The following is a 14,258-nucleotide window of genomic DNA, read 5'->3' on the forward strand; positions in this document are numbered from 1 at the left end:
ATGGAGGATTCTCTGGAATACCATATGAGTAAACTTGAACTCTTGTGGAGCTGAACGGAGGTATATTGGTTTTAATTTTCCTAAGTAGAAGGAGGATAGTTTTGAAGAGATCGGAGAATTTCTGTAACTAATAAGCAGATTGTAGGAAACTGAAATCTTGTAGAGTTTAGTTGATTTTTTTATGTAGCTCAGGTGTGGGTAAGTTACTGTTTTATTAGCTTGAGTGGACACAGCCTGAGTGCAGGGTGGGATCCTATAAACCACTCTTATTTAGGAGAGCAGAGTGTTTGGCTTCACTTGGATCCAGTTATGTGCAGTAAGATTGATACATTTTCATCTCAAAGGTACTGGTTTTTTTCTCTTCCAACTGTCTGTTTCTGCAGTTTTCTTAAAAATAGAAATCTGTGTGTCTTTGTTTTGAGGAACAGCAGTTTAAAACTTCTAGTAAATCATTGTTGTAGATAATCCATGCAATGTCTCCGAACTGTTGCCTCTCTGTAGGTAATTATAATACAGCAGACTCCTGAGCTGAAAAAGTAGGATACCAAACCTTTAGCATCATTTTCTGCTTGCAGACATTCCTGCTGGCACCTTTGGGATGTTTTTCCTGAGGACATTTTCAAATATAAAATCCCAAATTGTTCCCTTGAAGCTACAAAACAATAATAGACTATTATAAAGCACATAAGATATTTCTCGCAATCATAATATATCCAGATACATGCCTGAAAATATTCATCCTAATAAAAATACGCAGTGAACAGAAGGGCTTTGATATCATGTCAAATATGCTTTTCATGTTTCATCTATTAATTATTTGTAGAGGGTGCTTAGGTTATTTGAATAAGACAGTTTGATAGTATGTTTTGTATTTGTCATTTATTTGAAGTAACAATTTAATTTGAAGAATTTCTGAATTTTTTTTTTACTTGCTTGGAAGATATCTGGGCTAGATCTGCCTGCTTCAGGGACGCTACATAAGCTGTGTAGAGATGAACAGAGGAACGTTGCGGTCCACAGCTGGGTTTATTTGTTAGAAATCTGTGGTCAGCTGGGCCAGCTTTGCGTGTATTCCTTTCTCCCCCTTTGCCCTCCTCTGCCTCCCCTCTTCCCTGGAGCTATGAAGTTGTGTGACTTTTACGGAGGGAGTCCAGCCTGGATTGTCTCCACACCATCTGTCACCATATTGTTTGTTTAAATCCTTGAGATATTTTCTTCTGTACTTCACTGAACGAGATGAATAAAACTGTAGCAGCATCATTGGCTATTTAAATCAGATTTAGACCTAATATCCTTAGGAGAAAAACCCTGTGCTTGCAGTTGAGGTGCATAAGCTAGATGCACAGTTTGTGAAAATGGACATGGTTTAATTTGTTCAGTGCAGAGCTCCAGTTACACTGCGTGTTCACCCTCCAACCAAGGGCCCCTCTGGCTTCTCAAGACAGACCTGGCTGGGGAGGCTCATGGGCTCTCTAAGCTTCCCGTACAGATTAAAGAAATAATTCATAAATGTATCTATCTAGACAATTTGTGTAATCCGTTCCTACTCCACTCATCTCAACAGCCACAGAGACTGAACTAAAACTGACCTAGGAATTCTAGGAACATCTGAGGTCATAAACCGCTCCTAAACTTTTAGACCACGAGCAACAGTGGAACATCTCCATTTGATTGTAGATGTATAGAACAGAGTGCTTAGCAAACATTAACCTGTATTTGGACATGGGCAAAAAAGCAAAAGTCCAATCCCTTTGGCTGTAATACGCTAAGAAGCACTTGGGAGGGCTGTAGATGGGATTTGATGAAAACACTGTAGTATTTTGCATACTGCTCCAAAATTACTCCCGTTACTTTTGAAAGTCATCTTTTCTTTTGTATTTAGGCATGATCCGATCTGAGAGACCTGGGTCTTTTTCTGATGTATGTGCAGGTTCCTCTCCCTGCTTTCTTCCAGATGCCTTTGCTGAAGGCAGAGAGGAAGGGTCATCTTCATGCTCTTAATATTTTTCTTCAAGTACATTGATTTATCTGCTCCTCAGGATGGAGCCTACAAATAGTAGTGGTTTGTTGTGTTGAATTAGCTGAAGATAGTGTGATTTCCCAGCAGGATCACATACACCTGTCTTTAAGTGTGTGTGACTTCTCAGCTGCCTTTTCTGCATTGCAGAGCAAGATATTTCTATAAACACGTTTCATTCAAGGGATTGCTGGATGGGAAGCTGCTTTTCCTTTGTTTCCTTTTATTTTTTATTTTTTTTTTCCTTTTTAAGTTTATCTTTATCTTAAGTTCTGGTTCAAAATTTCTGCCTGTACTTTTGTTGATGCAGAGTTTTGGCTGTTTGTGCTGATGAGCATGATGAGCTTGCCTGTCCATGTGAGCAGAATTAACAATAGGACAGCTTCGTTTTCACTGCATTGATTTAGTGTCTGGTGGAAACAGTCTACATGTGTAGAACCGCTATGAAAGAGGAAAGAGTGGGGATTTTATAGCCACCTTCCAGCTCAACACAATTTACAAAACAATTAGGAATGACAGTTATAATTGGATAAACAGAAAATAGAATTAAGGTAATCTGTTCGAAGTGCATGACATTCCTGTAATGAATTGCTTTTAAGAGTTACAGGAACATATAATTACCAGACAAATTACATGTTATTTTTTGTGTGTGAGGCTAATTAAGAATTCTGGGTAAATTGTGTGGAGGCATCAGAGCTATATGAAGTACCTCATTGGGATGAGATAAGGCTTGTGAATTCATCATAAGAATACATATGCATAAGAATACAGAATACTCTGGGAAGTGTGTGCATTCTAGTGAAGTACCATTTAGGATGGTCTGGTTTATTTTCAACATTCATTTTATTTTTGTAGTAATAAGCTAACGCTATCCTTTGTTTCATTTTGTTCCATTTGCCTTCCTGCCCTCTCTCCATCTGCATTTTAACTATTATCTGCAAAAAGGCTGAAACTTCCTCTTGTGGAATCTGGTTTCTAGTGAAAAATGTGGATGATTCCAGTGCTTAGCATGCAAAACATTGAGCACTATTGCTTAACTATGTAACAGCGAACCGGTACAGAAGTTGTAAAAAGAAACATTTGCTTCCTTTGCTTGCTCTTAGCGTTTTTCCTACCCAGGCCATTCTGTTTGCAAATCCCCTTCTGCCAAACAGCTGCTTTCCAACACCCTCCTGTTACACTGTTTTCATCTACATCCTATCTACTTGCTATTTCTACTTCATATTTGGTTGTCATCATAGTGTTAGAGTGTGTGTGTGTGTGTTTTCCCATTTATTGCCTTAGTTCACTTGTAGCAGAAGTAAGGCTGGCTGGGAGAGGGTATACCTGTCAGCCTGAAGTTCTGAATCCCTTGATGTTAGCAGTACCAGGACTCTTTCAGTGCACATACAGCACAGATGATAGCTGTGATAAAATAAGATTAATTGGAGCAAATAAAAATCATTTGGAATCCCAAGAAGAAAGTAAAAACCGTTATGACACTAAGCCAAGCCTGTTTATATTTAATAAGCAGAAAATAGAGAAAGGATGAGAAACTAAACTAGGTGAGCTAGGGCAACTGGCATTTGAAAATATATTTATGATTCCGTTTTGTAATTTATTTTCAATTCAATTAATCTGAATTTCAGATCTTCCATTAGAGGCTCCAGAATACTTGGGGACTGGGCAAATGGACAGTTAAAATATATGAAAATAAATTGCTTTTGACAGTGTCAGGTTGCTTGCTGACTCTGCACTCTCCCTATGTAAGAATGTGTTTTGCTGTTGCTTTAAAATATTCTGACACTCATGTTTACTGGCACTTAGAACTTAAATTGTTATGTGCACAGAATGAAGTTATGGATTGTGAATTACATAAATGCTGATGTTGTCTAAATGGCTGGTTGAAAATGAGCAGCGTCATCTTTGCAGGGTGAGCTCACTTGCAGAAGAAAGAGAGAATTTGGCATGATTTAGTTTTTTTCTCCAGGTTGGCTAAAGTCAACAAATGATCTTCATAGCAATTTCCAGATATTTTCCAGTCTTAACAATTAAAAAAGTCATCACACACATTTTCCTTCTTCTAACCTTTTCCACATCAGGACCCAGGCTTCTGGCTACAATCTTTTGCATTCATGTTGTTCTTTACTATCCACCACCATTCTACAGCATAAGAGTTAGTGTGATATGCCCAGTGGTCAGTGAATAAGTTAAATGACACTGAGTAGCTGACTTAGGCCATGTGTAAATAATAAACACTCTTCATGTTTAAAATATCCTGAACAGTTGTTCAGTAGCTTCTCACTATATACAAGTGTTTTCTCATAAAAATGTCCCGTGGTCTCTGAATTAAAATTTAAATGCACACATGGGTAGCTGATAGCAGAGCCAGCTGTCACCTGCAGCATGTGTGCCTTTAATGGCCATTGAAGCCTCACCCGTCTCTTTTTCTGGGCTTGCTTCAGTTGTTTTCTTTCTAAGTGTGGACTGCATCTCCTTTTCTTTGTATGAGGTGACTGTTGGCTTGAGAGGGGCTGTTTTGTGGTTTACCCTCTTCACTGTACGAGGCGGAGATCTTAAAATAGTGAGTTATTTCATCCAATAATAAAATGTAATAGTCCAGTTCAGTAATTGTTATTCCAGTGTAAGTCCTGTTGGTTTGTTAAGCTGCAGTGGACAGTACCTGAAAGCACTAGAAAACTTAAGCCAAAAGAGGAATGAACTTTTCTCATTTCTCACTCTCTACTGCCTTTTTTTTCTTTACTGTCTGATAAGTAAGTTACAGGCCTTCAAAATCTTTGTTTTAAATAACTTATGATGAAAACAATTGTCTAAGTCAGCAAAGGCATGTTTAAAAGCTGAGGAGTGCACTTGAGCATCCACTCTTACAGCATCCAGGTTGGATACGAGTCCTGCCGGGAAGGCAGGAATCCTGCTTGTGGGATCCTGGCTGGGGCATGATGGATTTAATTGGGAAGTAAAGGATTAGGACCAAGTGCAAAGCAAGTGTATACTTTAAATATTTAGTCCTTCAATGCCTACTTAAATGCTTTTCCTGAAGATTTCAGCACTGCGATATAAACATGGAGCATTTTTTGCCTTTCTAATAAGGGGCTTAGTATGTTCTTTAGATAAAAGGCATAAAGATGCAGACGTAGCCGCTAAATATCTGAGGTGGAAAGTCCAAGCAACACATTAGACTGAAGGCATATTCTGCTTAGAGGAGCGGTCTCTAGATAAAGGGTTAGTTTGGTACGTTAAGACTGGGATGGTGCTTGGGTTGCTCTTTCAAATGACTTCCTGCACTGCTGGAGAAATACCTTGTTGATATGCTGCCTAGTTTTACTCAAGTTAAACCTGATATTCTATTTAAACTTCATTTTTGTAATTAGATTTTGGCTTATCAGGTCACTTTAAGGTTTAATTTGCATGTTTGACCCAGTTAAAAACCCTTGTGTTATTAAAACAGCTTTTCTGATTTAACTCAGATGGTTGTATATTTTCCTTCTTAACAAGAATTCTAGTGTTGTATTAAAAACAAACCAACCCACACCCAAACCAAACAAAAACCCCAAACAAAACAAAAAACCAAACCAAACTATTATCCCTCCCTTGGCTTCTTTTTAAATCAAGTATGTACAATAAGTCTACTCCCTATTGAGCCGGTTTAATAATTTGTTTTTCCATCTGCAGAGAGCCAATTCCCAAAGTAACTTCAAAGAGCCTTGTCTGAGCACAAGCTTCCAGCTTTGGAGCAACAGAGATTATAGAAATATGCTTATGCAATAGCTTGAAATCTCTGGCTATTTTGGCGTGGAGGCTAAAGCTGAATATTTGCCTCTATTATTATAACCCTCAACTGTTTTCAACTGAAAGTTTTAGTGGCGCTTTGCTTTTGCCCCCAGTGGTAACTGTGCACAGCGGGATGTCACACGAACGCTCAGATGTGGCGTCGTGGGCTTGCGGGGAAGTGATGGCTTCTTGGGTCTAGACGTGATCTCATATGTAACTTCATCAAGAAAACAACCATAAACTTCAGGCTTAACATAAATTGTCTACAGACAAGTCTGAAGACTCGCAGCAGCAAATACAGAATATTTGTAATGTTTTAGATTTAATCCAGCCTCATCTGTGCAGGCTTTAATCAAATGAAGAAGAAGCTTCAAGTGAAATGGCTCCTGGGAGGGTGGTATCGTCCCTTCTTCATTTTTACAGTTTTCTGTGTTGACGTGTGTAATCTCTCAGCTTGCTAAAAATAAAACAATCCCCCGCCCAATACAGATAGATAGATATGAGATAAATATTTTATATCTAATGTGTATGTCATGTTTTTGAGTACGGTGACAAATACAAACTACTTAAAATTGCTACTGGGGTGTTTGTGAGAATCTGCTTCATAAAATTGCAATTTAAGTAATTGTCTTTATTTCTGTCGTCTTTCCAACTGGAGGCTGTGCCTTTTTCATGGCATTCCAGCCCAGCAGTTGTCATTATCATTTTGGAGAAATGCTGATTTATTTATATATTTTTTTAAAATTTTTTTTGAGAAAACTCCTATCTGAAAGTCAGCGTGTCTGGGATTTGTCCCAAATTAACTTCCTGTGGAGAGAAGGGCTCTGAGTTTGGTCTCAGTACAGTGACTCTTCTAGATGATAATATCTCAGTAGGAATGCACCACTTTGATTTTAACTGAAGCTATTTCAGATCTTATTTTTTGGCTTAATTGAATCCTTACCACAAGCGAATCTCATTCTACCATACTATATTTCAATTGCACCAACTTTCATTTCTGACTAAAGATTGCAAGGATTAACCCAGATTTTAGCAGTTCTCACCATGACCGGGTGGATGGGATTAAAATCTGCTTCTCGTTGTGGCTGTTTATTCCAGTTTATGAATATTAGTTACATCTGTTAACTGGGACTGGAAATGTTCTCAGAATAAGAGTACAGCTACAAGACAGTATGTTGAATTCACTGGTTTGCATTGTGTTTCAATTAAAATATAACACCTCCTAGCTTTGCCTGTTGACAGGAACACAATATATAGTTTATAATATTCTGCATTAATTTTGCAGTTTGCAGTATTAATAAATATCAGCTTTGAGACATTCCAAAAATAGGTATTTTGGAAAAAAAAATGGAGGGGTAGAGCCAGAATGGCATTAAGTTTAATAGGATCAAATGGTAACATCTTGCTAAGAACTGGGCTGGAAGCTGGCAGGGTGTTCCTGGATTTTTTCTGTTAGTGTTGCTGTTAGAAATAGAGACAATTTCCCCCCACTGTGCAGGAAATGGAGGAACTTGTGGAATATTTTCTGCAAATAGTGTCCCACGTTCTAAAGAGCCCTGGCTAGCCTGGCAGTGGGTTTAGGAACTGGTTACTTCAGTGAGTGGGGAATGGGAAGTCTCGGCTGCAGGAGAGGAGCTGAGTTGGTTTTATTAATTAGTAAAAATGAGCCTGTGTGGGGAATATGGCACCTGGACACAGGATGAAGAAAAGCTGATTACACAACATAAAATGAGTCGATAGGAGGATTTAACCTAAGGTGGACATAATTTGGATGATAAATTGAAAGAAGTGAATAGTATTTAGAAGGAAAATGAAGAAGTTAGGAATGGCAAGAAGGCAGCTGGTATTGTGATGGAACCTGACCAGTGAATGATGGAGGATGAGCAGTTGTAGCATGAAGTTCTTGCTAAGCCTACCTTTTTATTTACATTCATAAAAAGCTTGGAAAAATTCACAATTCCATAATAAAGTAGTGTTCAAATCTAGTCAGGTTTATAGAAATGCTGGAATAGGTGAAGATGAAGTGGGATGAGTAGACTGATGTGCAGCTGATCAGAAAGTGAAGGACTGTGCTTGTCAGCCTTGGAGAGATGAGATGGCCTTGGGACCCTTGTAGGAGTGTAGAAAACCACCTTTCAAGAATTTCTAAAGCCTCTGCTCCTAGAAAAGGACATTCCTTTTATTTCCTGGGGAAATGCTAATTTTACCTTTTTATTTTAAGTAGGAGAACTTATGATCATTCTTTGGGTATTTCTACCGTTCTGTATTTTATTCTCTTGTGCCTCAGGCAGCAGCAGAATTCTCAAGAGATGTGATGAAGACACACTCTCGACTTGGACAAATCGCACTGTTTGTCGCACGTCATTCTGTTTTATTAGGGAAAAAGAGAACCTGTTAACAACCATGGAGCTGCACAGTTGAAGGTTTCAGGATTTATAACAGTGAAAGCCTTGAGTTCTATGGTCCCGTCTCCCTGGAACCTGCACGCGATGCTGGCTGCGTGTCGGCCGTGCTCTGCGGTGGGTTACAGCGCATATATTGCTGGGTAGCCTGGCTTGCGTTTGCAGGCTGACACCCAAAATGATACAGGTTTGAATGTAGAAGCCAATCATAAACTGTTCATGTTTTTCATGCTCTTGCAGATTCCCAGTTTTAACAAGTTCCTCACTCCTATCCAATTCCTTCTGCCTATTACCAGTTACTGTGATGATTTCTTCCAAAGTTCTTAATTCTCTGACCTCTAAATACCAGAAAGAAAGATTAAAAATCTATTAATACTCAAGTAAGTGTTTTCAGGTTCAAGTCTGTACTGGTGGTTTTGACCCTAAATAATCAGGAGTTTGTGACCAAGCAGCTGCCTTTGGAATAGCTCTTAAGGCTACAGAAGGTGATGCATTTCAGAATTTGTAATATTTGTACAGATTTAAGCTGGGAAAGCCTTGAGAGAGGCTCTGTTCCAAGTATAGGATATGATATACATGTACAGCAGAACATTAGCCAAGGGAGGCTGTAAAAACATTAGTTATGCTACATTATTTGTTTGCCATTCTGTGTGGCTGGGTTTAAAGTACTGAAATGATGTCCTTGCAGGAATGGAATATTCTTCCTAAAATACCTTAATGAAATGGCCAAAGTCTTCCCTGATAATTTACTGTGGCTGGAGAACGTTAACAAGATGTGCTAATGAATGCTGCATATGGTCTGCAACACATGGGTAGGACTGTTTATAAGTATTTTTTTCCCCAAAAAAGGCTGAACAGCAAATCAGATAAAATTCTGTTTCAAAGTGACCGAGTCTATTTCTTCCCTGAAGCAATTCAGACTTCTTCCAGAATTCATTAATACTGGAATTATCATCAACTCTTACATCTTACAGCTGTTTCTTTTTCAGGGACCTGCAGAAGCCAATTATTTTGTGATGAATTGCTTATTAATGAAAATCTGTGGTCATGTGGAAAGAAAAGGCCAGTACAGGAAAGTTTTGAGGCGCTCCTAGCTGTGCTTTTGGAAGAGCAGAAAAAAGTCAGAGCAGCATCCTTGGTTTCAGTGTTGTTTGTCTGATGAGCCTGGATTTCTTGCACTGGGAGTGAGGTAAAAAGGAGGATATATCTCAGTTTGCAAAAGTAAACAGACAGATGCTCTGTTTGTACTGCTGTCATTACATGAGGTACTGTGAAGTGCTAGGAAAAATTTGTGTAGTTTTCCTTGTCCGGGCACAAGTTCATGGATTTCTTTTTGAAGTATGTGGATTAATCCTGAGTTAGTGAGCACAATATCACTTAGCATTTCTGTTTTCACAGATTTACCTGACGAAGAGACATGTGCAGAGTCATGAAGCAAAGTTGTGTTACTGGCACAGCCATCTCTCCTCGAGCACCGCTGTGTCCCCAGCGGAGCCCTGGGCTGCGGTCCCTGGCTCCGCAGGGCGGTTGGTGTCTTTCTGCTTGGGGCATTTTTGTTATAATAGTTCTATCTCCCCACAAAAGATTCTGCTTCATGAACTTGAGCACATTGTTTTTCTCATAAGTGTAGTTCTAATGGCATGATAATACGTATTTGTGTAATATAATAGTTCTCATGATTCTTTAACAGTGCTATTGGGAACACCTTCACCATTTTAGACTTTCTCCCCTTGTTTCCTTTATCAATTGAGGTCTACATTCTTGAATTTGAGAAGACCACCCTCTGCTTGACGTTTGATGTTCTTCATATCAGTTGTGCCTTGATTTCCCTCTTCCTCCCCCATGTTACCGCTGTCTTTTTGTTCTAGACCTACTTCTGCAGCTACACGAAGCGCTTTGGGAAGGTATTTTGAGTTTAAGTTGTCTCTTACATTCCTTTGCTGCTTTGCCGTGGCTGATGCGGTGTGACTGGCACACAGGAGCCCTCGGGGCTGCGTTGCGGCTGGTCTGGCGGTGCCTCCTGCCTCCGTTCCACGGGTGATGCCGTGCGATGGCAGCTGTGCTTGGTGTGCTCTTTTGGACAGAAAAGCACAAGTTCACCACGTGCTTTGTCTAAAGATCAACATGCTGCAAGGAGAGCACAACAGTAAGAAACATCTAGCAAGTCAGCAAATGAACAGGCTGGTCTCTTTTGTTCAATGGCACTTTTAAAAAAGAACCCCAAGGTTGTAGTTTCTAATTTTAGTCAAAGTAAAACATGCACTCAGAATCAGACCCTGATTTTCAAACTTGGCTCTTGCCAGAGTAAGCATTTGAGTTTATAAGTACCTAAGTACTCAAACAGACATGCAGGAAAACTTGTAATCCTCTAAGTACCATACAAAGGCAGATACGAGTGTGTAAATAATTGTTCGCCTATGAACAACTGATACATGAGTTGTCTTTTGTGATGTCTTCTTCTATTGATGTATTTATTTTCTGTTGCTTTTCTCTAAGAGGTGATTACCTAGTCCCGGTAAGTGATGAATTTGCTCAAAAGTGGTGCTACTAATGAAGAACTATCTCTGTGCAGAGGAAGAATTTGAAAGGTTGTGGGCCAAACTCCCAGAGAAGGGCACATGGGTCAGGTTCCTTCGCTCCTCTAGGTACCGAGAGCCCTGAAGTTCAGGCTGACACTGTATCTGAGGTACGGTAAATCTGTTTTCCCAAACTTCATCTGTGGTTTGGAAATAACAGCAATTTTTACTTCATTGGTATTTCAGACTTGGACTGTTGAACCATGCAGTATTAGCTTATTCCAATACTCTGCTGACAGATGAGTTTTGTATATATTTGTAATATTTTAGGACTGTAGCAGTAGACATTAGCCAACATAGAGATTTGGAAGAAATTAGTAGTCAAAGCATTCTGACAGAATGAAGTGGAGGATCCTATTATTCATGCTGTCAGACAGATACTTTCTGGCAATTCTATGATCTTAGTCTTTTTTTTGGGGGGGGCGGTAGGGCCGGATCAGAAATCAGTATCCCAATATACTTTTCCCACTTGGGCACTTGCTGTTCTAGCTTTTCCCATTTTCTCCAAGTGAGCACAGTCTCTTTTTGAGCCCACCAGGTGTATGAAAATCTGCATTTTCCTCTGGCATTTAGAATACCTGCCATGTTGATTAAAATCCTGCTGATGTGTTTCTGTTTGGGAGCTGCCCTGGTGAAGTTTGGAATGATGAGCTGCCCGCTGCTGCAAAAGAGCATCAGGTAAATAAGCTGGAAATCCCAACTGAGAACAAGTGCCCTAATTGGATACCGAGTCTGAATATTAATTTTGCATTACCAAATATTCCCACTAGGCACGTAATCCACTAGCTGCCCAAGTAACCTGATTTTCTTGTCTGAATAATCAGTATGGCAACAAGTACCTACAAAATAATGTATGGGTCATGAAATGCTCGCCTTCTATAATGTTTGCTTGGGCCTTTCATTGTAGACAGCATTGCTTTTGATTACTGGAAAAGACAAAAAAACCCAACAAATGAAGCTACTCTTTGTTTATTTCTCCTTACCTTAGCATTTACGTGGTTGCATGTGCACTGAGAAGAAACCTAGAAAACGTATTTTTTCCGTGCAGGCACACCTTACTGGGGTAGATCAGTTGAGCTAGAAATATATGCTGAAACACATTGAAATGTGAGCCAAGTATATCGATACCGTAAGCTATTAAGCGAGTGTTAATATGCTCTCCTGTGAAGATACTCTTGATGTGAGGCTGGATTAATCCACTGTGAGTCACACTCTGGATGTGCATGTTATATAGCAAAAGCAGAATAGTACCCGGACTCTTGAATGATACTTTTCCATTTAAAGTATTTATCCCTTTTGTATTTGTAAGAATATTTCTCTGTGCCACTGGCCTATGAAACAGCAGAAGTAAATCTTGTCCCTGATCTTCGATTATTATTATTCTTGCATAATACCAATCATTTACTTAATTGTTTAGAGCAAGTTCATAACATCATCTGTGACGCTCGCTAACGTTAATCAGGAGATTTTACAAGTATGTACCAAACAGACTCCAACACGGTTCCACGACAATCCAGTTCTATGTTATTTCATAGCACCTCTTTCTGTTCTTCCCTGGTGGAGGAGGGTGAGCAGAGCTCACGAGAACCACTGGGCAAAACACAGTGTGAGCAAGATCTCTGCGCTTTGAAACCCAAACCAAAGCAAACAGCCTTGGGAGAAGGACTGACACGCTGAGGCTGGCTGCTGCAAGCTGGAAAAGCAAGCAGCGCTCTTTGTGTGGTGGCCAGGTCTCTCAAGGAGGGGCAGTTTGTGTCCCATCTTTGAATTATACCGGAGTATCTGTTGAAGACAGACAAAACTGAGATGCTTTTTTTGCAATGCGGCGGTGTGCAAAATAAGTCCAGCGAGTAGTATGCTATTGAACAAAATGGTTTCAGTCCAGAAACAGGGAGCCTTTTGCCTCTTTTTGTCTGTTATACTTTTCCCTTAAACTTGCTTGTTATTGTTAATGATAATGAATATTAGTTTGCTCTATGAAATCAATGTTAAAATGGTATCATTGGTAAGACTATGGGAAAATACTTGGTTATGGGGGAAAAATGAGCGTGAGAGGGAGAAAAACCACTGACGTTTTCATATGCACAAAAGCATTTTTGATTTATCACATGAATAAGTTATAATTACTAAGAGAAATGTGTTTTGTATAGTTCATGCTCTGAAATCCATTATTTAATCAAGCTGTGCGGTATATGCAAATGCATTATAACATAAGCAGCACTTCCCATTTTAAAGGTATTTTCCTTTGTGTCATGTTAAAAGAAGGTGAAAATGGACTGTATCTAGATAAAAGAGCAATCAACACCTACTTACCAAAGAAGTTTCTCAACAGGGATCTCAACTGATCTCTTATGTTTGTGTGCAATTAATTTAGGGCTTTACAAAAAATTGTTCTTGTCTCAAATACTCTTGAAGATGTAGTTGCAATTAACTGTCCCTCTCTTAGAAAATGGCATAATTTCTTTTCTTAAGAGGAACACGGCTCCATTGGAAGATAAGTGATAGTTTGCCTCCTTCAAATTGTGAATAATGTCAGGATCCCCATCTTGGCATGTGCTGCCAAGCTATTTTGAGGGAAGTGTAAAGAAAAGCTCTGATTCCCCCTGGCACATGAGGGGTGTAATGGAGGTGTCTGGCAGCATTTCAGGAAAGCAATTAGGTTTAGTGAAAAGGATTCCCTCTTGGCATCACTGTCAGTCAAAGAATAAATAGAGGGTGAGAAGCTACCACCGGTCTTGGTAGCTGGGGACAGCAAGCTTGGAGCCCTTGTCAGCTAACACAGGTGATATATCGCTCTTATCGCAACATTTTTGGATTTATAGCCTATGTATTGACAGGCAGAATTGAACACGCTTGAAAATGAGACAACATGCGCAGTCTCTGAGGTGAGGTAGAGCCTCAGATGTTTAATTGTTCACAAGTTGTAACAAGGTGTGTGTCAGGGGGAGGCAGCTGAGATGTGGCTAAATCTTTGGAAAGACTTCCAGAAGGATTTAGTAGAAGTAAGTTTTAGGGAGAGAGCTGAAACAAACTGTTTAGCTTTGCGTGTGCCTGATAGCAATGATGATTCATGTGCTTTGTATAGGTTGAACAAAGTAGAAGCACTTGACATTTGTCATTTGCACATCCATAGCTCATTGTAGGGAATACACCAAGTGTTAAAATGACACATAAACAGGTACACGAGTGCTTCCTTGAATTGTCATGGCGAGGAACAGAATAGCAACTGGGCAGTGGTTATATGTTTTCAGAGGTTTTATGATTGTGTTCTTCTGTAAACATAATGAAATTTGCTTTCTTTAATTTCTGGTGATTCAAATCAGTGATACGTCAGAAACGCAGTTACAGTGACGCTGAGGGTGACAATCCCTTTGCCACTGAGGGTGACAATCCCTTGGGCAGGGAGCACAGCAGGGCTGGTCCCAGGGACCCGCCTGAGGACACAGCCGGGCACAAGCTGCTGCTTCATTCTTGCGGTGGGTCTCTCGAAGT

At 39.7% G+C, this 14,258-nt stretch overlaps 1 protein-coding gene across 5 annotated transcripts in view; it reads left to right on the plus strand.

Moving 5' to 3' along the window:
* GRIN2A (glutamate ionotropic receptor NMDA type subunit 2A) overlaps positions 1-14,258 on the plus strand; it is a 174,070-nt gene that overhangs the window by 9,558 nt on the left and 150,254 nt on the right. The window contains exon 1 of one of the 5 annotated variants that reach the window (XM_021295691.2): positions 195-344. The gene's annotated coding sequence lies outside the window, so the exon portion shown is untranslated. 5 annotated transcript variants of the gene reach the window in all.

Source organism: Columba livia, chromosome 15, assembly GCF_036013475.1.
Source record: "Columba livia isolate bColLiv1 breed racing homer chromosome 15, bColLiv1.pat.W.v2, whole genome shotgun sequence".
Lineage (NCBI taxonomy): Eukaryota > Metazoa > Chordata > Aves > Columbiformes > Columbidae > Columba > Columba livia.